Here is a 23,137-nt window from a genome sequence, read left to right as displayed (position 1 = left end):
TCATCTCCTGAATCTGCGTCGTGACACCACCCAGCCGCAAAAGCTTAGCATGCAAGTAATTCACTAACTTGTATATGGGACAGATTTTTCTCTGCTCAACCAGGGAAGGCATCAATAATAATACAACATGGTCATCATAAATGGGCCCCATAATATTAGGGGACTTATGCAGCAGAGGTGGCTGTACTGTCCTGATAGCAACCCTGGATAGAAGTATTCAAACAGTAAGATTAGGTAGAATGCTCTAGGATCTTGTAGTGATGTCTGACAATATCAATGAGCAGCAGCAATAATTTGTTTTCTTATTTTTCTTTTCCGCCTTTTATAGTGTAATCTTTTGGACAAGAAATTTTAGAAAATAAATCCCCTGTAACAACACACAGCGAGTGAAAGAAAGACAGAAGCTGAAACGTCCCTTGAGGGAGACCTACCTACAGTGAGAGGTAGTTATTTTTATATTGTGTTTATGAGAACATTTTCTGGATATAAGCTCAATTCTTGTATAACCCGGCAGAGCATTTCATGGAACATTTACAAACTGAAAGGCAAAGTAACCAACTTCACTAGTGAAATATAGTGACGCTGTGTCCGAATGACCGCAGATTATTATATGTTTCATTAATGAAGTCTGACACCATGAAATAAAAAGGAGGAAATATTGTACACAGTATTGTAGGAAATAAAAGGCATTTTATGTTAACATTTTCATATTGACTACTACAGGTTGGGCTATGGAAAGTATTCTTTAATTGTTTGGTGGTGAAAGTGAGGATGAGGTCTCACCACCACACAATTAAAGAAAGAAAGACCATTACCTGTGGCAGAGTATTTTTCTAATCACGGACACAACATAGAACATATGAAAGTCACCATATTAAAAGGCAATTTCAAGTCACAAAGCCATAGAAGAATTCAGGGGTACAAACTTATAACAACTTTTGACACTTTCAAAAGAGGCCTACATTCTTCAAGAGGATTCATGCTTGACTGGGAAGTATGAGAAATCTATAGCAGAAATAACACGCTGGCCTGGTGACCCCCTAACACTAATTCAGAGACCATAAAACGTTCATATCTTCATTAGTGGACTATTTAAGTATTTATTTCTCTACTCATCCTGTTCTGGTCAAAATTCCCTTTTTTAAGTGCAAATTAATCACACCATGTCTCTGCCTTATCATATGTATGTGTGTATGTGTGTGTATGTATATATATATATATATATATATATATATATATATATATATGCCTCTTTGGATCTATTTTATTATGCCTGAGGAAGAAACTTGAGCAGGTTGGAAAGCTTACTATAACATAATTTATTTTTGTTTGCCATTAAAAGGTATCATACCTACAAGATTACTTGGTTTCTCTTGCTGAGAACAATCACATTTAAAGAGGTTGTCTCGAGGAAGCAGTGAATTTTTTTTTTCCCCAGTCCCCCTAATTAAGCATACATTACTAAGCCCCCCTGTAAATGACTTTTCTAGCTGGTTTGTACTTACAGTTCCAGCATTTCAGCAACTTATAAAAAGTTTCCACAAGATGGCCGCCGACTCTTTTCCCTTCGCTTGCTGTAGCCCGACGTGCGCGCTCCCGAGACGCTACCAGCTGTGTCTCCCTGACAACCAGCCGCCCCGCAGCCGCCGACTGGACCCCGGTATTGAACGCGGCCGACCAGTCACCCACCGCCAGGCAGCAGCGGTAGGCCCCGGGGCCCAGCGGTAGGCCCCGGGCCCAGCGGTAGGCTCCGGGGCCACAGCGGTAGGGCCCGGGGCCCAGCGGTAGGCTCCGGGGCCACAGTGGTAGGCCCCGGGGCCCAGCGGTAGGCTCCGGGGCCACAGCGGCAGTCCGTCACGCGTCACCCCCGTCAGTCCGTCACCCATCACTTACCTGGGCGGCTGGGCTGGACGGCTCGGGTGGGCGGTTCTGCTGGGCGGGTGGGCGGCTCGGCTGGGCGGCTCTGCACCTTCCTCTAAGAGAGGATGGTAGCAGAATGGCCGCTCCAGCGCGCTCCCGAGAAGATACAGCTCGTCTGCGCATGCGCAGAAGAGCTGTAGCGGCGAGCACACTGAAGCGGCTCGTGCTCAGAGCAGAAGACCGGACTGCGCAAGCGCGTCTAAAAAAGCAAGCCGCCAGCGAATTTAGACGGAACCATGGAGACGAGGACGCTAGCAACGGAGCAGGTAAGTGAATAACTTCTGTATGGCTCATATTTAATGCACGATGTATATTACAAAGTGCATTAATATGGCCATACAGAAGTGTATAACCCCACTTGATTTCGCGAGACAACCCCTTTAAATAATTTTTAACTCGTTAACAGGTGTTGCTGGTCATCTTTGTCAACAATTGAAGAGGGTTTTTTTATGGATAGTCTATTCATAATAAGAACAAATAATAATACCTTCAAATTTACTAACGCTGCTACAGATGTAGCAAAGTTTAATTTAAAGCTACCCTATGTTTTTGAGACAAAATTCTATCCTGCGAAAGGAAGGGCAAGGAGATATATTACCTTGCAGTTTTTATTCTCTGCAAACCCTCCGCTCCAACGGTTTTGAGCCTTGTTTTCGGCTGTCCAAGATGGCTGCAACATTTTTCTAACTACCTAATGAATACTACTCACTGCTCTTGGATTGGCCAGTTCTAATTATATGGGCAGTTCTGACCAATCAGAGAGCAGGTATAGTACATTGGTAGACTAACACTACCAATGCACCATGGGGATTAGGTAGTCTGAAGATTGTGTTGGCTGAAAACAAGACTTGGAACTGAAGTATCAGAGACAGCAGAGTGGAATAACTGTAGGTAATACCCCCCCTTCCCCCCCTCTCGTCCTTTGGTCGGGAGACAACTTTATCCCGAAACTGGAGGCTTGTTTTAAAAAGCTATAGAAAAGACAAACTTTAGTACAGATCTTTTTCTTTGCCACAAAGTGACAAGTTAAATTCCGCTGTATCTGTACTACTTTTACAACTATTACCATTACCAGCATGGCTTATAGAGTAGTCTTGTAGTACACTGGTCTCATGCCTCACAACTGTTCCGAAGTAGGTGGCCAGTCCCTGATTTTGGGGGCTGTACCACTGTCCCGATAGGCCAAAAACATGTCCCAATATCTCCCCACCAACAGATACCCACTCTTGAACTTTCATCCATTATTAGCAGTTAAAGCTCTCCTTCACACAGTAATGCCAGACAGTGCACTCTGTACTGCATAGCCTCATTTTTTTCCTCTCTGGTTCTCAGAGTACAGTGTGTTTGGAGCTGCCAGAAGGAGTCAGCCAATGCTAAACAGAGTGCACTGTCTGGCTCTACTGAGTAAGTGAAGAAGATGGTTTTCATTGCTGGTAATGGACAGAGGTTGTGGAGTAGAGCCCGGCAGTGGTGGAGCACAATTAGTATGTGGGACCACAGAGAGGACACTGGAGCTAAATGGGGCCACTGAGGAGGCACTAGTACTATGGGGATTTACTGAAAGGTATACTAGAAATAACATCAGGGTGGTGAAATTGTGCATAGAAGATTAATGGCTGAAAGAAGTCTTCATAGCAGTCAAGGCTAAGATAGAGAAGAAAAACGAAAATAGTTGACTGCAATCACATTGGATGTCACCTGTAATTACTGGAGGTAACCACTGTAATAACTATCACTGCTGGTATTTGACTACATTATTGTTGTGAGGGGGCATGTATCTTAATGCAAAAATAGTATGGCCTACCATTTAAAAAATTGACTACAACAGGGCTCCTTTTTACAGTGTGGTTATGCTGCAATGTGTTATCTTTTTAGTCTGAAGTCCTCCTGTTTTGCATTTTCATTTTGAATTCCCTAGGATATTGTCTACTCAAGTGTTCTTCTTAGGGATTATTGATTCTCTGGCTTTGGGCACATATAAAACCCTATTTTTCTTATTGTATTATTCTGTGCTCATAAACTAGTCATTATGTCCTTAAAAGCCACTTGTGCCCCCTCTGTAAATCACTGGCTTAGGCTGGTTAACTCTTATATACCCTCTTATATAGGATTTTATATGAATCATAAGTGTCCAAAGAAATTTTACAGAATATTAGCGAACTGGATTAACATCTCAGCATCTTGGACATTCCTGAAGTCTGGGCTATGTGGGGCTGGTTGTGTGGGCACATCTCTATTTGATTTTGTGCTTGCTTAGTCTGCAGGCTTGTGTCATGCTGTTGTTGTGCCACGAATACGGGGCTGCTGACGCAACATGCGTTTTAGTGTTTTGAAAGCCTGTTCTGCCTCTGGTGACCACTGGGCCATTACTGTCTTCTTCCCCTTAGTGAGCTCTGTTAATGGGGCTGCTATTGTGGCAAAATTTGGGACAAAGCACCAGTAGTAGCCCACCATCTTCAGGAATGCTTTCACCTACTTTTTTGTTAGCAGACATGACCAGTCCTGTATGGCTTCCACTTAGTTAATTTGGGATTTGATCAAACACCTTCCCACTATGTAGCCCAGGTATTTGTCTTTCCTTCATTCCTGCAGCACATTTTTTTAGGTTAATCGTGAACCCAGCCCTTCTGAGTGAATCTAGTACCGCCTGAATTTTACGAAGGTGGCTCTCCCAATCCTGGGTAAATATGGTAATATCGTCCAGGTACGCCGCTACGCACCTGTTGTGGGGATGTAGAATCCTATTAATTGCTCTCTGAAACATAGCCGGGGCCCCTTTTAACCCAAAAGACATCCTCACATATATAAAACAGCCTTCTAGAGTGGAAGAAGCCATTTTCCTTTGCCTCGGCTAATGGGGATTTGCTAGTACCCTTTTGCTAAATCTAGAGTGGTCACGTTCCTGCCTGGCCCTAACCTCTCAATTAGTTCATCTACTCTAGCCCTTAGTCTGTTTAGTATAGCTTGACAGACACCTGAGGGGTTGAAACGTTGCAAGTTTTTGTATCTTGGAAGCAATAAAGAAACATCACCTTGGATGCAGTGATTTTTTTAAGGACTTGGCTATGCTGCTTGTTCTATTTATTCTATGAAGCAATCTCTGGATCCTAGGAGCCGGGTTCCCCACTTGAGCTTTGCATGCCCTGTATGCCTCGCACCATTGGTGCTATACCTGTGGAGTGCTGCTGCTTCTTTTATATTTTGCTTGATGCTCCTGTGTCTTGTCTGCTCCCAAATCACCTCCCAATACATGTGAGTGAGCCATATCTAAGACCATGCGTCTATAGCAACCAGGTACAAGGAGTTGTTTCACTACCTCACCTTTCACTTGTGTTTCATTATTCACTTCAAAGTGGGGAAAGTGCCCCTCAGCCCCTAAACCTTGGGGGACACCATTCAAGACAGATACATCTTCCCATGCATTTTCCGAGTAGGGTCAGTAAGTTGGTCAGACCCAAAATTACTCAGAGCCACCTCCAGATCAGGTACCTGTGGTTCTGGGACTCCATCATCATTCTCGGTCACACCTACAAAGGGAAATTTTTTAAAAACAACAGAACTGTTCATCAGAGGGTCTGATATGCTCTTATTTAGTCCGGTAGCATCGACCCGACCACTGCGGTGTAACACCTTCACCCATAAGTCCCAAAACAAGGGAAAGTCTCTCCGAATGATTACCGGGTGTAGTAGTTTTCTCACCACCCGTACTTGATTCCGACTAGTCCCACAGTCCATGGTTATTGATAACTTGGACACTGGGTACCCTCTGGTCTTCCCATGTATGCAAACCACTCTCAGCAGCAAGCACATGTGAGAGGGAGGCTTCTGTCAATGTGACCAAGCTCCCTGAGTCTAAAAGTGCACATACCTGGGCCGCATTGACCATTACCTGACACATCTGTGGCTGTTGGTTTTTGGAAGGAGCCACACAGCAGGTGGGGTGTGCCCATAATGAGCAGCACCATCCATATGTACACTCCATTGGTTCGGCTCGGGTAGGACAGTGAGCTGCAATATTTCGCTTTGCCTGGCACTCCCAAAAAGTAAACAGAGCTACTTGATTCTTTCAGGGGGACTCTGCATTGGACTGGGATTCTTTCTTCTGGGTGTACATCTTGGGGTTAGGGTCATGGTGCATGGATCCCACAGCAGCCAACACCTCCTCCACGGCAAGGTACCTATCCATCAGGCCCACCAAATCATTCGCGTTTTGTGGGTCTCCCTGGGTAATCCAATGCTGCATGGTTCTTGGTAGGGTCTGCACAAACCGTTCCATCACCACTTTTTCCACCACTTGGGCAGTTGAGGAAGTCTCTAGCTGTAGCCGTTTCTGTGCCAGGTGTAGGAGGTCAAACATATGGGACCTAAAGGGCATGTCCAGGCAGTACCTCCAATTGTGGACCTGCGGGGCTCTGACCGCCATGCTAACTCCCAGGTGAGCGAGGATTTCTACTTTCAGCTTGCCGTATTATCATGTGTCCAGCTGTGTTAAGTCATAGTCATAGGCTCTCCAGTTAAGTATGGGGCTAACACGTCCACTCGCTGTTCTGGTAACAACATTTCCCTTTCTGCTAGCTTCTCAAAAATGCTTGTCTTCCAGGTTCATTTTCTGCAATGCCCCTCTTACTGTCCTTAGTACGTCCAAACTGTCATTTTTACTGGGAAGAGCTACAGTCTCTTTAGTTGTGATGGTCTAAGTCAGTATAGCCATTTGTTTTATCAGGAGTTGGCTTGCCTTGTGTTGTTGTATATTTGCTTGTACCAAATGTTTCACCACCTCCTCCATGCTTGTAGAGGTGGCTTCCATTCCTTCTATAGCTGTTTTCACCAAGGACATTTATCAGTGGGTCTTTTTCTTGCCCACATCCTCCACCACTTTTGGACCTTTGGGTTAAATACCAGACGAACAGCAGTATTTTGTTTGTGCTATTTTATTCACAGAAAGACAGAGACACTTTGGTTCTATATTACCAAAATATGCTAAATAAAGCCTTACTACAGAATTGTTCTTCTTTTCGTTGTCCAAATGTTGGGGGGGGGGGGGGGGGGTGGAGCTGCTTGTCCTCAGCTTGATCTCAAGTATGGTCCTCTGCATGCAGTTTGCTGTTATCTTTGTGTTTTTGTGATTTCCCCTTATGTACTACAATTTCCTATAGTCCTCAAAAAACATAGTAACAAGTTAAATATCTTTAAAGTAAATGTTTGTGCACTTTATTGTCACATGCTACAGTACAGTGTGTTCTGTTGTTACTTTATGCATTTGTGTGCTCTTTCCTGAAGATGTCAGTAGTATGTTTGTGAAATTATAGGTTGTGTTTAGAGATGAGCGAGCACCAAAATGCTCGGGTGCTCGTTACTCGGGACGAAATTTTCGCAATGCTCTAGGGTTCGTTTCGAGTAACGAACCCCATTGAAGTTAATGGGCGACCCAAGCATTTTTGTATATCGCCGATGCTCGCTAAGGTTTCCATTTGTGAAAATCTGGGCAATTCAAGAAAGTGATGGGAACGACACAGGAACGGATAGGGCAGGCGAGGGGCTACATGTTGGGCTGCATCTCAAGTTCCCAGGTCCCACTATTAAGCCACAATACCGGCAAGAGTGGCCCCCCCCCCTCCCAACAATTTTTACTTCTGAAAAGCCCTCATTAGCAATGCATACCTTAGCTAAGCACCACACTACCTCCAACAAAGCACAATCACTGCCTGCATGACACTCCGCTGCCACTTCTCCTGGGTTACATGCTGCCCAACCCCCCCTACACCCGCATGACCCAGTGTCCACAGCGCACACCAAAGTGTCCCTGCGCAGCCTTCAGCTGCCCTCATGCCACACCACCCTCATGTCTATTTATAAGTGCGTCTGCCATGAGGAGGAACTGCAGGCACACACTGCAGAGGGTTGGCACGGCTAGGCAGCGACCCTCTTTAAAAGGGGCGGGGCGATAGCCCACAATGCTGTACAGAAGCAATGAGAAATCCAATCCTGTGCCACCTCCATCTGGAGCTGCACACGTGGGCATAGCAATGGGGAACCCATGTGCCACACACTATTCATTGTGTCAAGGGGTCTGCATGCCCCAGTCAGACCGGGGTTTTTTATAAATAGTCACAGGCAGGTACAACTCCGCAATGGGAATTCCGTGTGCACCCACAGCATGGGTGGCTCCCTGGAACCCACCGGCTGTACATAAATGTATCCCATTGCAGTGCCCTGGACAGCAGAGCTAACGTCAGATTAAATGCAGGTGGGCTTCGGCCCACACTGCATGCCCCAACCTGACCGGGGTTTTTAATTCATAGACACAGGCAGGTACAACTCCCTATTGTGAAGTCCCTGTGGACCGACAGCATGGGTGGGTGCCAGGAAGCCACCGGCGGCACAAAAATATATCCCATAGCATTGCCCATCACAGCTGAGGTAATGTCATGTTTAATGCAGGTGGGCTTCGGCCCACACTGCATGCCGCAGTCAGACTGGGGTTCTTTAGAAGTGGACACATGCAGTTACAACTCCATGTGGACCGACAGCATGGGTGGGTGCCAGGAAGCCACCGGCGGTACATAAACATATCCCATTGCATTGCCCATCACAGCTGAGGAAAAGTCAGTTTTAATGCAGGTGGGCTTCGGTCCACACTGCATGCCCCAACCTGACCGGGGTTTTTAATTCATAGAGACAGGCAGGTACAACTCCCTATTGTGAAGTCCCTGTGGACCCACAGCATGGGTGGCTCCCTGGAACCCACCGGCGGTACATAAATATATCCCATTGCAGTGCCCAGCACAGCTGATGTAACGTCAGCTTTAATGCAGGTGGGCAAAAAATTAATTGGATTACACTGTAGGCGAGGGCCCCAAAAAATTGGTGTACCAACAGTACTAATGTACCTCAGAAAAATTGCCCATGCCCAACCAAGAGGGCAGGTGAAACCCATTAATCGCTTTGGTTAATGTGGCTTAATTTGTAACTAGACCTGGAGGCAGCCCAGTTAAAATAAAAATTGGTTCAGGCGCAAGTTTCAACGCTTTAATGAGCATTGAAACATATAAAAATTGTTTACAAAAATTATATGACTGAGCCTTGTGGGCCTAAGAAAAATTGCCCGTTCGGAGTGATTACGTGAGGTTTCAGGAGGAGGAGCAGGAGGAGGAGGATGAATATAATACACAGATTGATGAAGCTAAAAGGTCCCCGTTTTTGATGGTGATAGAGAACGATGCTTCCATCTGCGGGTGCAGCCTACGTATTGTTTAGGTACCGCTGCTGTCTGCGGGTGCAGCCTACGTATTGTTTAGGTATCGCTGCTGTCCGCTGGTGGAGAAGAAAAGTCTGGGGAAATCCAGGCTTTGTTCATCTTTATGAGTGTAAGCCTGTCGGCACTGTCGGTTGACAGGCGGGTACGCTTATCCGTGATGATTCCCCCAGCCGCTCTAAACACCCTCTCTGACAAGACGCTAGCTGCAGGACAAGCAAGCACCTCCAGGGCATAGAGCGCGAGTTCAGGCGACGTGTCTAGCTTCGACACCCAGTAGTTGTAGGGAGCAGAGGTGTCACAGAGGACGGTAGTGCGATCGGCTACGTACTCCCTCACCATCCTTTTACAGTGCTCCCGCCGACTCAGCCTTGACTGGGGAGCGGTGACACAGTCTTGCTGGGGAGCCAGAAAGCTGTCAAAGGCCTTAGAGAGTGTTCCCCTGCCTGTGCTGTACATGCTGCCTGATCTCCGCGCCTCCCCTGCTACCTGGCCCTCGGAACTGCGTCTTCTGCCACTGGCGCTGTCGGATGGGAATTTTACCATCAGCTTGTCCGCCAGGGTCCTGTGGTATAGCATCACTCTCAAACCCCTTTCCTCTTCGGGTATGAGAGTGGAAAGGTTCTCCTTATACCGTTGGTCGAGCAGTGTGTACACCCAGTAATCCGTAGTGGCCAGAATGCGTGTAACGCGAGGGTAACGAGAAAGGCATCCTAACATGAAGTCAGCCATGTGTGCCAGGGTACCTGTACGCAACACATGGCTGTCCTCACTAGGAAGATCACTTTCAGGATCCTCCTCCTCCTCCTCCTCCTCAGGCCATACACGCTGAAAGAATGACAGGCAAGCAGCATGGGTACCCTCAGCAGTGGGCCAAGCAGTCTCTTCCCCCTCCTCCTCATCCTCCTCCCCCTCCTCCTCCTCCTCCTCAACGCGCTGAGATATAGACAGGAGGGTGCTCTGACTATCCAGCGACATACTTTCTTCCCTCGCCTCTGTTTCCGAGCGCAAAGCGTCTGCCTTTATGCTTTGTAGGGAACTTCTCAAGAGGCATAGCAGAGGAATGGTGACGCTAATGATTGCAGCATCGCCGCTCACCATCTGGGTAGACTCCTCAAAGTTTCCAAGGACCTGGCAGATGTCTGCCAACCAGGCCCACTCTTCTGTAAAGAATTGAGGAGGCTGACTCCCACTGCGCCGCCCATGTTGGAGTTGGTATTCCACTATAGCTCTACGCTGCTCATAGAGCCTGGCCAACATGTGGAGCGTAGAGTTCCACCGTGTGGGCACGTCGCACAGCAGTCGGTGCACTGGCAGATTAAACCGATGTTGCAGTGTCCGCAGGGTGGCAGCGTCCGTGTGGGACTTGCGGAAATGTGTGCAGAGTCGGCGCACCCTTCCGAGCAGGTCTGACAAGCGTGGGTAGCTTTTCAGAAAGCGCTGAACCACCAAATTAAAGACGTGGGCCAGGCATGGCACGTGCGTGAGGCTGCCGAGCTGCAGAGCCGCCACCAGGTTACGGCCGTTGTCACACACGACCATGCCCGGTTGGAGGCTCAGCGGCGCAAGCCAGCGGTCGGTCTGCTCTGTCAGACCCTGCAGCAGTTCGTGGGCCGTGTGCCTCTTCTCTCCTAAGCTGAGTAGTTTCAGCACGGCCTGCTGACGCTTGCCCACCGCTGTGCTGACGTGCCGTGCGACACCGACTGCTGGTGACGTGCTGCTGCTAACACATCTTGATTGCGAGACAGAGGTTGCGTAGGAGGAGGAGGAGGAGGAGGAGGAGGGTGGTTTAGTGGAGGAAGCATACACCGCCGCAGATACCACCACCGAGCTGGGGCCCGCAATTCTGGGGGTTGGTAGGATGTGAGCGGTCCCAGGCTCTGACTCTGTCCCAGCCTACACTAAATTCACCCAATGTGCCGTCAGGGAGATATAGTGGCCCTGCCCGCCTGTGCTTGTCCACGTGTCCGTTGTTAAGTGGACCTTGGCAGTAACCGCGTTCGTGAGGGCGCGTACAATGTTGCGGGAGACGTGGTCGTGCAGGGCTGGGACGGCACATCGGGAAAAGTAGTGGCGACGGGGAACTGAGTAGCGCGGGGCCGCGGCCGCCATCATACCTTTGAAAGCCTCCGTTTCCACAACCCTATACGGCAGCATCTCCAGGCTGATAAATTTGGCTATGTGCACGTTTAACGCTTGAGCGTGCGGGTGCGTGGCGGCGTACTTGCGCTTGCGCTCCAACACTTGCGCTAGCGACGGCTGGACGATGCGCTGAGAGACATTGGTGGATGGGGCCGAGGTCAGCGGAGTTGAGGGTGTGGGTGCAGGCCAGGAGACGGTCGTGCCTGTGTCCTGAGAGGGGGGTTGGATCTCAGTGGCAGGTTGGGGCACAGGGGGAGAGGCAGCGGTGCAAACCGGAGGCGGTGAACGGCCTTCGTCCCACCTTGTGGGGTGCTTGGCCATCATATGTCTGCGCATGCTGGTGGTGGTGAGGCTGGTGGTGGTGGCTCCCCGGCTGATCTTGGCGCGACAAAGGTTGCACACCACTGTTCGTCGGTCGTCTGCACTCTCAGTGAAAAACTGCCAGACCTTTGAGCACCTCGGCCTCTGCAGGGTGGCATGGCGCGAGGGGGCGCTTTGGGAAACAGTTGGTGGATTATTCGGTCTGGCCCTGCCTCTACCCCTGGCCACCGCACTGCCTCTTCCAACCAGCCCTGCTGCTGCACTTGCCTCCCCCTCTGAAGACCTGTCCTCAGTAGGCGTAGCAAACTAGGTGGGGTCAGTCACCTCATCGTCCTGCTGCTCTTCCTCCGAATCCTCTGTGCGCTCCTCCCTCGGACTTACTCCAATTACTACTACCTGAGTGATAGACAACTGTGTCTCATCGTCATCGTCCTCCTCACCCACTGAAAGCTCTTGAGACAGTTGCCGGAAGTCCCCAGCCTCATCCCCCGGACCCCGGGAACTTTCCAAAGGTTGGGCATCGGTCACGACAAACTCCTCCGGTGGGAGAGGAACCATTGCTGCCCATTCTGGGCAGGGGCCTGGGAACAGTTCCTGGGAGTCTGCCTGCTCCTCAGAATGTGTCATTGTAATGGAGTGAGGAGGCTGGGAGGAAGGAGGAGCAGCAGCCAGAGGATTCAGAGTTGCAGCAGTGGACGGCGCAGAATTCTGGGTGGTCGATAGATTGCTGGATGCACTTTCTGCCATCCACGACAGGACCTGCTCACACTGCTCATTTTCTAATAAAGGTCTACCGCGTGGACCCATTAATTGTGAGATGAATGTGGGGATGCCAGAAACGTGCCTCTCTCCTAATCCCGCAGCAGTCGGCTGCGATACACCTGGATCAGGAGCTCGGCCTGTGCCCACACCCTGACTTGGGCCTCCGCGTCCTCGCCCACGTCCACGTCCTCTAGGCCTACCCCTACCCCTCAGCATGCTGTATTACCAGTAGTGCAGAAGCAGAACGCTGTAATTAAATGTGCCGCTTATTGGCCTGTGGTTGGAGGCTGACTTCTCTTACGGAACGCACAGCAGAGCCAGGAAACAATTTTGCGCACGCCTGTAGTGAGACGTAGGTGCGTATGACTGAGCTAGTGGAATTCACAGCGCAGAAGCAGTCAAGTGGCCAAAGGCCAGTAGTAGGCCTTAAGTATTTTGCTTCAATTTTTTTTAAATGCTGAGCTGATACAGCAGACAGATACTGTAGGCAGCGTATAATATTATGTATACTGTTTCCCTCTGGCGGGATGATGGCGGTGATGTAACAGAGACAGCAGACCCAGGAAACAATTTTGCGCAAGCCTGCTGAAACGCTTAGCTGCGTATTAATTAGGACTAATACCCCCAGCAGGCAGATACTGTAGGCAGCGTATAATATAATGTATACTGTTTCCCTCTGGCGGGATGACGGCGGTGATGTAACAGAGACAGGAGACCCAGGAAACAATTTTGCGCAAGCCTGCTGTAACGCTTAGCTGCGTATTAATTAGGACTACTACCCCCAGCAGACAGATACTGTAGGCAACGTATAATATTATGTATACTGTTTCCCTCTGGCGGGATGACGGCGGTGATGTAACAGAGACAGCAGACCCAGGAAACAATTTTGCGCAAGCCTGCTGTAACGCTTAGTTGCGTATTAATTAGGACTACTACCCCCAGCAGACAGATACTGTAGGCAGCGTATAATATTATGTATACTGTTTCCCTCTGGCGGGATGACGGCGGTGATGTAACAGAGACAGCAGACCCAGGAAACAATTTTGCGCAAGCCTGCTGTAACGCTTAGCTGCGTATTAATTAGGACTACTACCCCCAGCAGACAGATACTGTAGGCAGCGTATAATATTATGTATACTGTTTCCCTCTGGCGGGATGACGGCGGTGATGTAACAGAGACAGCAGACCCAGGAAACAATTTTGTGCAAGCCTGCTGTAATGCTTAGCTGCGTATTAATTAGGACTACTACCCCCAGCAGACAGATACTGTAGGCAGCGTATAATATTATGTATACTGTTTCCCTCTGGCGGGATGACGGCGGTTATGTAACAGAGACAGCAGACCCAGGAAACAATTTTGCGCAAGCCTGCTGTAACCCTTAGCTGCGTATTAATTAGGACTACTACCCCCAGCAGACAGATACTGTAGGCAGCGTATAATATTATGTATACTGTCTCCCTCTGGCGGGATGACTGCGGTGATGTAACAGAGACAGCAGACCCAGGAAACAATTTTGCGCAAGCCTGCTGTAACGCTTAGCTGCGTATTAATTAGGACTACTACCCCCAGCAGACAGATACTGTAGGCAGCGTATAATATTATGTATACTGTTTCCCTCTGGCGGGATGACGGCGGTGATGTAACAGAGACAGCAGACCCAGGAAACAATTTTGCGCAAGCCTGCTGTAACGCTTAGCTGCGTATTAATTAGGACTACTACCCCCAGTAGACAGATACTGTAGGCAGCGTATAATATTATGTATACTGTTTCCCTCTGGCGGGATTACGGCGGTGATGTAACAGAGACAGCAGACCCAGGAAACAATTTTGCGCAAGCCTGCTGAAACGCTTAGCTGCGTATTAATTAGGACTACTACCCCCAGCAGACAGATACTGTAGGCAGCGTATAATATTATGTATACTGTTTCCCTCTGGCGGGATGACGGCGGTGATGTAACAGAGACAGCAGACCCAGGAAACAATTTTGCGCAAGCCTGCTGTAACGCTTAGCTGCGTATTAATTAGGACTACTACCCCCAGCAGACAGATACTGTAGGCAGCGTATAATATTATGTATACTGTTTCCCTCTGGCGGGATGACGGCGGTGATGTAACAGAGACAGCAGACCCAGGAAACAATTTTGCGCAAGCCTGCTGTAACGCTTAGCTGCGTATTAATTAGGACTACTACCCCCAGCAGGCACGCAGCAAACTGAAGACGGTCGCAGGCAGCCCAAAAATAGTATTGTTCCCCAATTTTTTTGAAAAAGCCCACTGCCTATATAGCCTGGATATCTCTTTCCCTGCCTCACCAGTATATCTTTCCCTGCCTCCCTGCCTCACCAGTCACTCTGTACAATGACTGCAGACTGAGGACGCAATGCTCTGCACGCCCGATATACAAAAAAAAAAAATTGTGCAACACTGCTAAAAGCAGCCTCAACAGTACTGCACACAGTCAGATGTGGCCCTAAGAAGGACCGTTGGGGTTCTTGAAGCCTAAAATCACTCCTAACGCTCTCCCTATAGCAGCTCCGGCATCAGCAGCACTTTCCCTGATCTCTGTCAGAATGCATCTGTGGCGAGCCGCGGGAGGGGCCGATTTATATACTCGGGTGACACCTGATCTCGCCAGCCACTCACTGCAGGGGGGTGGTATAGGGCTTGAACGTCGCAGGGGGAAGTTGTAATGCCTTTCCTGTCTTTCTATTGGCCAGAAAAGCGCGCTAACGTCTCAGAGATGAAAGTGAAAGTAACTCGAACATCGCGTGGTGCTCGCCTCTAGTAACGAGCATCTGGAACACGCTAATACTCGAACGAGTATCAAGCTCGGACGAGTATGTTCGCTCATCTCTAGTTGTGTTTAATAGCATTTAATGCCACAATCATGGGTGTTAAATATATGCATTCATTGAAGATGAGGTCACAATAGCATTGGGTATTTATAGTCCAAATTCTATTTTGATGATGTCACCAAAGTATACTTGTTCACTGTGCTCTTTTCTGATGTGACAACATTAAGTGTGCATACTGAACTGTACATGGGTTTTGCACTATTGTGCTAATGTCACAACAGTGTGTTTGTGTGTCTGTATTTTCACAGTGCTGTCTGTTATAATGATGTCAAAATCTCTCTCTCTCCTATCTCTCTATCTATTTATCTATCTATCTTATCTACCTATCTTATCTATCTACCTTATCTATCTTATCTTATCTATCTTATCTAGAGATGAGCGAGCACCAAAATGCTCGGGTGCTCGTTACTCGGGACGAACTTTTCGCGATGCTCGAGGGCTCGTTTCGAGTAATGAACCCCATTGAAGTCAATGGGCGACCCGAGCATTTTTGTATATCGCCGATGCTCGCTAAGGTTTTCGTTTGTGAAAATCGGAGCAATTCAAGGAAGTGATGGGAACGACACAGCAACAGATAGGGCAGGTGAGGGGCTACATGTTGGGCTGCATCTCAAGTTCCCAGGTCCCACTATTAAGCCACAATAACGGCAAGAGTGCCCCCCCCCCGCACTGTCAGCATAAAGATCGTTCTCCTCTGCCACAGCTGTAACAGCTGTGGCAGAGAAGAACGATATTTGCCCATTGAATTCAATGGAGCCAGCAATACAGCAGGTTCCACTGAAAGCAATGGGCTGCCGGCGATCGCGGGATGAATTGTCGGGAAGGGCTTAAATATATAAGCCCTTCCCTGCAATTCATCCAGAAATGTGTTACAATAAAAATATATACCGGCGTATAAGGCGACGGGGCATATAAGACGGCCCCCCAACTGTCACCTTATACGCCGGTAATACAGCGGAGCAAAGAATAAAAATCATTACTCACTTCACAGGGCGTTCTGCGGTGCTCCTGCAGGCTGTCGCTCCCTCCTGGTCCCCGGCAGAGCATTGCTTTCTGGACGCAGTGGTTGAAATCCCCGCCTCCAGAAACACACGTGCCTTCAGCCAATCACAGCCATTCAATGACATCATTGTCATTGGCTGTGATTTGCTGAAGGCACACGTGTTTCTGGAGGCGGGGATTTAAAGCCCTTCATAGAGAAAGCAATGCTCTGCCGGGGACCAGGAGGGAGCGACAGCCTGCAGGAGCACCGCAGAACGCCAGGGGAAGTGAGTAATGATTTTTATTCTTTGCTCCGCTATATTACCGGCGTGTAAGGTGACAGTTGGGGGGTCGTCTTATACGCCCCGTCACCTTACACACCGGTATATATTTTTATTGTAACACATTTCTGGATGAATTGCAGGGAAGGGCTTATATATTTAAGCCCTTCCCGACAATTCATCCCTCGATCGCCGGCAGCCCATTGCTTTCAGTGGAACCTGCTGTATTGCTGGCTCCATTGAATTCAATGGGCAAACATCGTTCTTCTCTGCCACAGCTGTTACAGCTGTGGCAGAGAAGAATGATTTGTCTTCTATATGTTCTCAATGGGGTCGGCGCTGCTGCCGCCGGCCCCATTGAGCGCATATAGAGAAGAGAACAGAAATCGCAGATCGCACATAGGTGCGATCTGCGATTTCTATGGCCTAAGGCCTTAGTCAGACGGGCGTTTTTTCGCGCGATTTGCGGATCGCATGACGGATGCGCATACGCAAAGCGCGTGACCGGTGCCCCCCTGAGCCAATCAGGGGGCAGGTCTGACTCACACCCCCTTCACACCCACTGCAGGCCGGCCGCGCTGAACTCCGGCTGCCGGGAGCAGGTGAGTATATATATATATATATATATATATATATATATATATATATATATATATATTTATTTTAACACTTTTCTGGATGAATTGCAGGGAAGGGCTTATATATTTAAGCCCTTCCCGACAATTCATCCCACACTCGCCCGCAGTGCATTGCTTTCAATGGAGTCGGCTGTATTGCCGGCTCCATTGAATGCAATGCGCTGGACAGCTCCAGCCCGTTTCTAATGAAACGCGGCTAGGAGCAGATTTTCGGGCGATTTTCGGGCACCGGTCACGCGATTTGCGGATGCGCATCCGTCATGCGATCCGCAAATCGCGCGAAAAAACGCCCGTCTGACTAAGGCCTAAGAAGGACCGTTGGGGTTCTTGAAACCTAAAATCACTCCTAACACTCTCCCTATAGCAGCTCCGGCATCAACAACACTTTCCCTGAACTCTGTCAGAATGCATCTGTAGCGAGCCGCGGGAGGGGCAGATTTTAATACTCGGGTGACACCTAATCTCGCCAGCCACTCACTGCAGGGGGGTGGTATAGGGCTTGAACGTCGCAGGGGGAAGTTGTAATGCCTTCCCTGTCTTTCTATTGGCCAGAAAAGCGCGCAAATTTCTCAGGGAAGAAAGTGAAAGTAACTCGAACATCGCGTGGTACTCGTCACTAGTAACGAGCATCTCGAACACCCTAATACTCGAACGAGTATCAAGCTCGGACGAGTATGCTCACTCATCTCTAATCTTATCTTATCTATCTTATCTTATCTATCTATCTTATCTATCTATCTTATCTATCTATCCGAAAGCCCTCACTTACTGACTGTCTCGCCACTAATTCTCTAACTTCCCAGTGTCGTGCAAACAAGAAATTTGGCACAAACATTCATTAGGTCCTAAATAAGAAAATAAAATGGGTCACAACTTGATTATGCAATGCTAAGTGCAAAAGTAAATTAACCCCTATGTAATGTACCTAATCTAATTCGTTAAAACTTCCTAGGGTCGTACAAACTTGAAATTTGGCACAACCATTCTTTAGATCCTAAATAGTAAAAGTAATGGGGTCAAAACTTGATTATTAATTCTAAGTGCAAAAGTAAGTGACCTCCTATGTACTGTACCTAATCTAATTCTCCAACTTCCCGGTGTCGTACAAACTTGAAATTTGGCACAACCATTCTTTAGGCCCTAAATAGAAAAAGTAAAGGGGTCATAACTAGAGATGAGCGAACGTACTCGGATAAGCACTACTCGTCCGAGTAATGTGCTTTATCCGAGTATCACTGTGCTCGTCTTGAAAGATTCCGGGAGCGCCGCTGCTGACAGGTGAGTTGCGGCGGGGAGCAGGGGAGAGCGGGCGGGAGAGAAGGAGAGAAAGATCTCCCCTCCGTTCCTCCCGGCTCTCCCCTGCAGCTCCCCGCTCCGCGGCGCTCCCCGAATCTTTCAAGACGAGTACAGCGATACTCGGATAAAGCACATTACTCGGACGAGTAGTGCTTATCCGAGTACGTTCGCTCATCTCTAGTCATAACTTAATTATTCAATTGTAAGGGCAAAAGTAAGTGGCCACCTATATTATGTAACTTCCCGGTGTCGTACAAGCATAAAATTTGACACAAGCATTCTTTAGGTGCTAAACAGGAAAAGTAAAGGGGGCACAACTTGATTATTGAATTCTAAGTGCAAAAGTAAGTGACCCTCCTATGTAATGTAAATAGCACACATCTGTACCCGCACAAATGTGAAATTTGGCACTAGCATTCTATGTGTATATACTGAGGAGAATGTAACTCAATTCTATGTGTTTATACTGAGGACAATATAACTGACCACTTTGTGTATATACTGAGGAGAATATAACTGATCTCGGCGTGTATATACTGTGGGGATTCTATTCTGACTTCTATGTGCATATCCTGAAAGGCTGTAAAGTACATAAGGAAGCAACCATGGACTGCAGAGACGGAGCATGCCTTTAAGGCTAGAAAAGAGCTGCAACCTCCAGTCTGGGGGTAAATTTGAATAAAAAGGGGCATTACCTTTGAGGGTAAAACGTGATGAGAGTGGAAGGGGTGGCACATTCTGTAGAGGGACATCAGTACATGCAGTCTGAGGAGAATCTAATGCTCCTCTATGTGTATACATATTTTATTCCTTGGTTCCTCTGAAGTAACCATGACTTCATAACATTTTCTGTGTGAACAATAGGTAAACACCCGTGCTAAATTAACTCGGGTGAAGCCGGGTATATCAGCTAGTAGTACTATATATGTGTATGAATAGTATATATAGTTCACATTCTATAACAAAAAGGTCACAGTCATGTGAATTTATTTGTAGGCTGTGGTCAGTTGATGTCACAATAAACAATATAAGTGGATGTGGTTGTCAGCTCTTTATTTAGAGGGGTTTGTGTGTGTTAATTGGCTGTGCTGTATTGTAATGAATAGTACTGAGTGAACTTAACCAGTAGAAACCAAACTGAGCTTTTACCACGAAACAGGGTTCTACGATAACATAATCTAAGTGCCAAAAAAGCCCTGTATAACACTGCAACAGACCAGACCCAGGAGGGGTTAAGCAGTGAGAGAAACTAAGATGGTAGTCACGATGGCTCTGCTGCTCCACCTGGCAAGGTGTTAAACATAGTTCAGACATGGTGCGACATAGCGGCAAAATTTGGCAGTTCTCACTGCATGCTGCCCGCGGGGTCAGACAGGGTACAATGGGGATATCCTAGTGAGGCGCTACCCGCAGAGTTTGGTAGGGGAAGATTTTGTTTTGTTGTGACACCAGTCCATGTAGGGACCCGTTCTGAACAAAATAATACAATATAAAATGTGGAGAACTAAACAAAAATGGGGGATAAACCTCTGTCCTGCCTGGAGTGCTTAGTGTGGTACTTCAGTGCAGATGTTGAAAATGGAATAGATGGTGGGTAGAGGGTCCAGGAGTTGGATCATACAAGAGCAGATGAGAGATAAACTTGACTTGTTGCATACAGTTCACATTGACAGACTTTAGTAGAAATGGTTACAGCTACAGGCATTGATTACTTCTCCAGATCCTCAAGGACTTGATACAGTGAAATACATTTATCCTCTGTGTGTTGTATTTTAGCTCTGTTCCCTGGCTGGGCCTGACTCTGACCGACTTGCTTTCCTTTCTGCTTGGTGGCTAAGAATAGCTGACTAAGATCTCCTTCTACTCTCCTCTTCTCTTTTTCCTTTGTTACTAAAACATTATTGCTCTTGAGTACTCACACTTTAGATATTCAACTTCCCACCACACTGGTTTTCTCCTTGTTCCTCCCCAGTCTCTTTCACAGGCTTCCCTAGACTAGACTCCTGGATCAGACTACTTAATTCCACCTACTCTCTATGTTTTATTCTACCAAGGTAGTTAAACCTGTGATGGGGATTCAAACTACCAATCCCAGGCTATCTATTCTTGCTAAGCCTGGCTAAACACTCCCTTGACTATTGCTAGGTGAACTGAAAAACATTGCCAGTACACACATTACAGTGGATAAATCTGAACAATAACGTCATAACTTTTCACACTTATTAAGCATCACATTAACACCTGATTGTAAGGATATAGTCAGCAACGAAATTGCTGGAATACCCAACTCTGGGGTACAACAACACTCTTAGGTTTAAACTAATTCAGACCGAACAAAACTTTTTGCAGGCAATTAGTGAACTCTCCGAACCACACTTTACAAAAGTTCGCTCATCACTAGTAGTGATGTTACAACATTGTGTGTGTAGTGAAAGATGCAAGTGGTAATGTGACAGTGATATGCACCTATCAATCATATGTGCTCTATTATGATGATGACACAATAATATGTATACAGTAGTAAGTTTATAGAGCTTTCAGGGTACTTTTTTGGCACTGCATAGCACTATGTGGACATTTTATGTTTTTTTTGTAAGCAAAGGAAACAGGGCACTGCTTGCAACAATGCCAGTAAGTTATTGCACATTTTTAGACACCATCTTCCATCATGACAGTAAGTATATGACTGTATGCTTACTGTACAGTACATATGACACCATTATGGCAGTTTTAGCTAAAGGTACAGTCATTTATTAGTGCATTGGCTTATAAACGAGGACTGACTATTAGGTTTCATACACCCACAGGAGATACAGAAGTGAACATTGTCATATACTTTGCTTAATGTTATTTCACTGGTAGATAATGCACTTATATAATCCAGTTTCCATATCACTATATTCATGCTGACAACTGAAGGTGGATCAATATGTGTTCAAGCAAGAGCTGCCAACTCAGGCATTTCAAACACTACATAGAGATGAGCGAACGTACTCGGTAAGGCCGATTTCGCAATTGAGCACCGCGATTTTCGAGTACTTCACTACTCGGGTAAAAAGTACTCGGGGGCGCTGTGGGGCGGGGCGTGGCGTGGTGGAGCGGGGGGTAGCAGCACGGAACAGGTGGGAGCTCTCTCCCTCTCCTCCCCACTCCCCTCTGCAACCCACAGTGCCCCCGAGTACTTTCCACCCGAGTAGTGAAGTACTCGAAAATCGCGGTGCTCAATTGCGAAATCGGCCTTACCGAGTACGTTCGCTCATCTCTACCTAGTATTAAGCATAATGCCTATTTTTCCATGGCGGAATTGTATGTAGGAGACTTTATGATGGCACAAATAGCCTCTGTAGCTAAGTACCACAGAGCCGTGCAGTGCTCCATAAGGTGCTGTGTTCTAGAGATATTCTTCCCTAGATTAATGTCAGCTGAAGTCAACAATCGGTGGGATCAAAATTGTGTTTCAACATGTCAGATCCTTCTGTTCTCTCTGCTGACAGAGAAGTCAGGTAGTGGTCTACTTTCCCAATGAAACAAATCTGCGTAGGGAGTCAGGAGGAGTAACTGTTGGCCAAACAAACTGTTAAAAGTGCAACTTAAAGGCGTATTCCCATCTCAGCACTTTCTGTCTGAGATGAGAGACATGCAATTGGTTTTCCGACTTTCACTTCTCTTTCACTTCAATAGACGTTACAGGAACATATGGGATCTGTGCTTGGCTGTTTCTGTAATATTTAGCGAGGTAGTCAGAAATCAAGCCGTGGGTTTCTCATCTCAGCCATGATGTGTTGAGATAGAACAACTCCTTTAACCCATTAAGGACCAAGCACAGTAAATTTACGGCACTTGGTCCTGGGCTTTAAACCCAGCCAATATTAAAAATACTGCAGAGGTTTAAAGCCTCCCGGCTCTGCAAGTAATTAGAAGCAGGTTGGGTTGTCAGCTGTTAGTTACAGCTGATAACCCAGAGGAGAAGGCAGGAGGGTTTTTTACCCCCTTTCTGCCTCCTCCTTTCTTTAGTACACAGTGCTCAATGAGCGTTATATACTAAAAAGTGAAAGTATAACTTCCACTACACAAGCTGGCAGTCACATGACCCCCGGGAGTCCCTGCTACAGCAGAGCTGCAGGGTCGTAGCAGACCCTGGAAGCTCTGCCTGTGACTATTGCCCCTACAGGGTTGTTTTTCCCTGTAACTGAGGCTCCTATAGATGCTCCAGCTACATTGGGAAAGTGTCAAATAAAGAAAACATGTGAATGTCCCCCAAAGATTTTATATGATGTCATGGAGGACATAGATAGTAAAAAAACATAATGACATACATAAGTAAAACAAAATTAGAGAATAAAATACCAATATATACATAAGAAAGAAAATAACCCAAAGCCTATGCCAACCAAAAAGTCAGTGAAAAAGATATTAAAAAAAGCCTTATATGTCACAGAAAAAACGCAGCAAAAATAATTTTGGTAGCTAAAGGAAAAAATATAAAGCAGTTAAACTACCACATGAGTAAAAGCCCTAAAACGTGTCTGATCCTTAAGGTATAAAACAACCTGGTCCTTATGGGGTTAAAGGGGTTGTCCCGCGCCGAAACGGGTTTTTTTTTTTTTTCAATAGCCCCCCCGTTCGGTGCGAGACAAACCCGATGCAGGGGTTTAAAAAAAAAACCGGATAGTACTTACCCGAAT

Source organism: Eleutherodactylus coqui, chromosome 1 (genome assembly GCF_035609145.1).
Source record: "Eleutherodactylus coqui strain aEleCoq1 chromosome 1, aEleCoq1.hap1, whole genome shotgun sequence".
Lineage (NCBI taxonomy): Eukaryota > Metazoa > Chordata > Amphibia > Anura > Eleutherodactylidae > Eleutherodactylus > Eleutherodactylus coqui.
Note: the sequence above shows the minus strand (reverse complement) of the source record.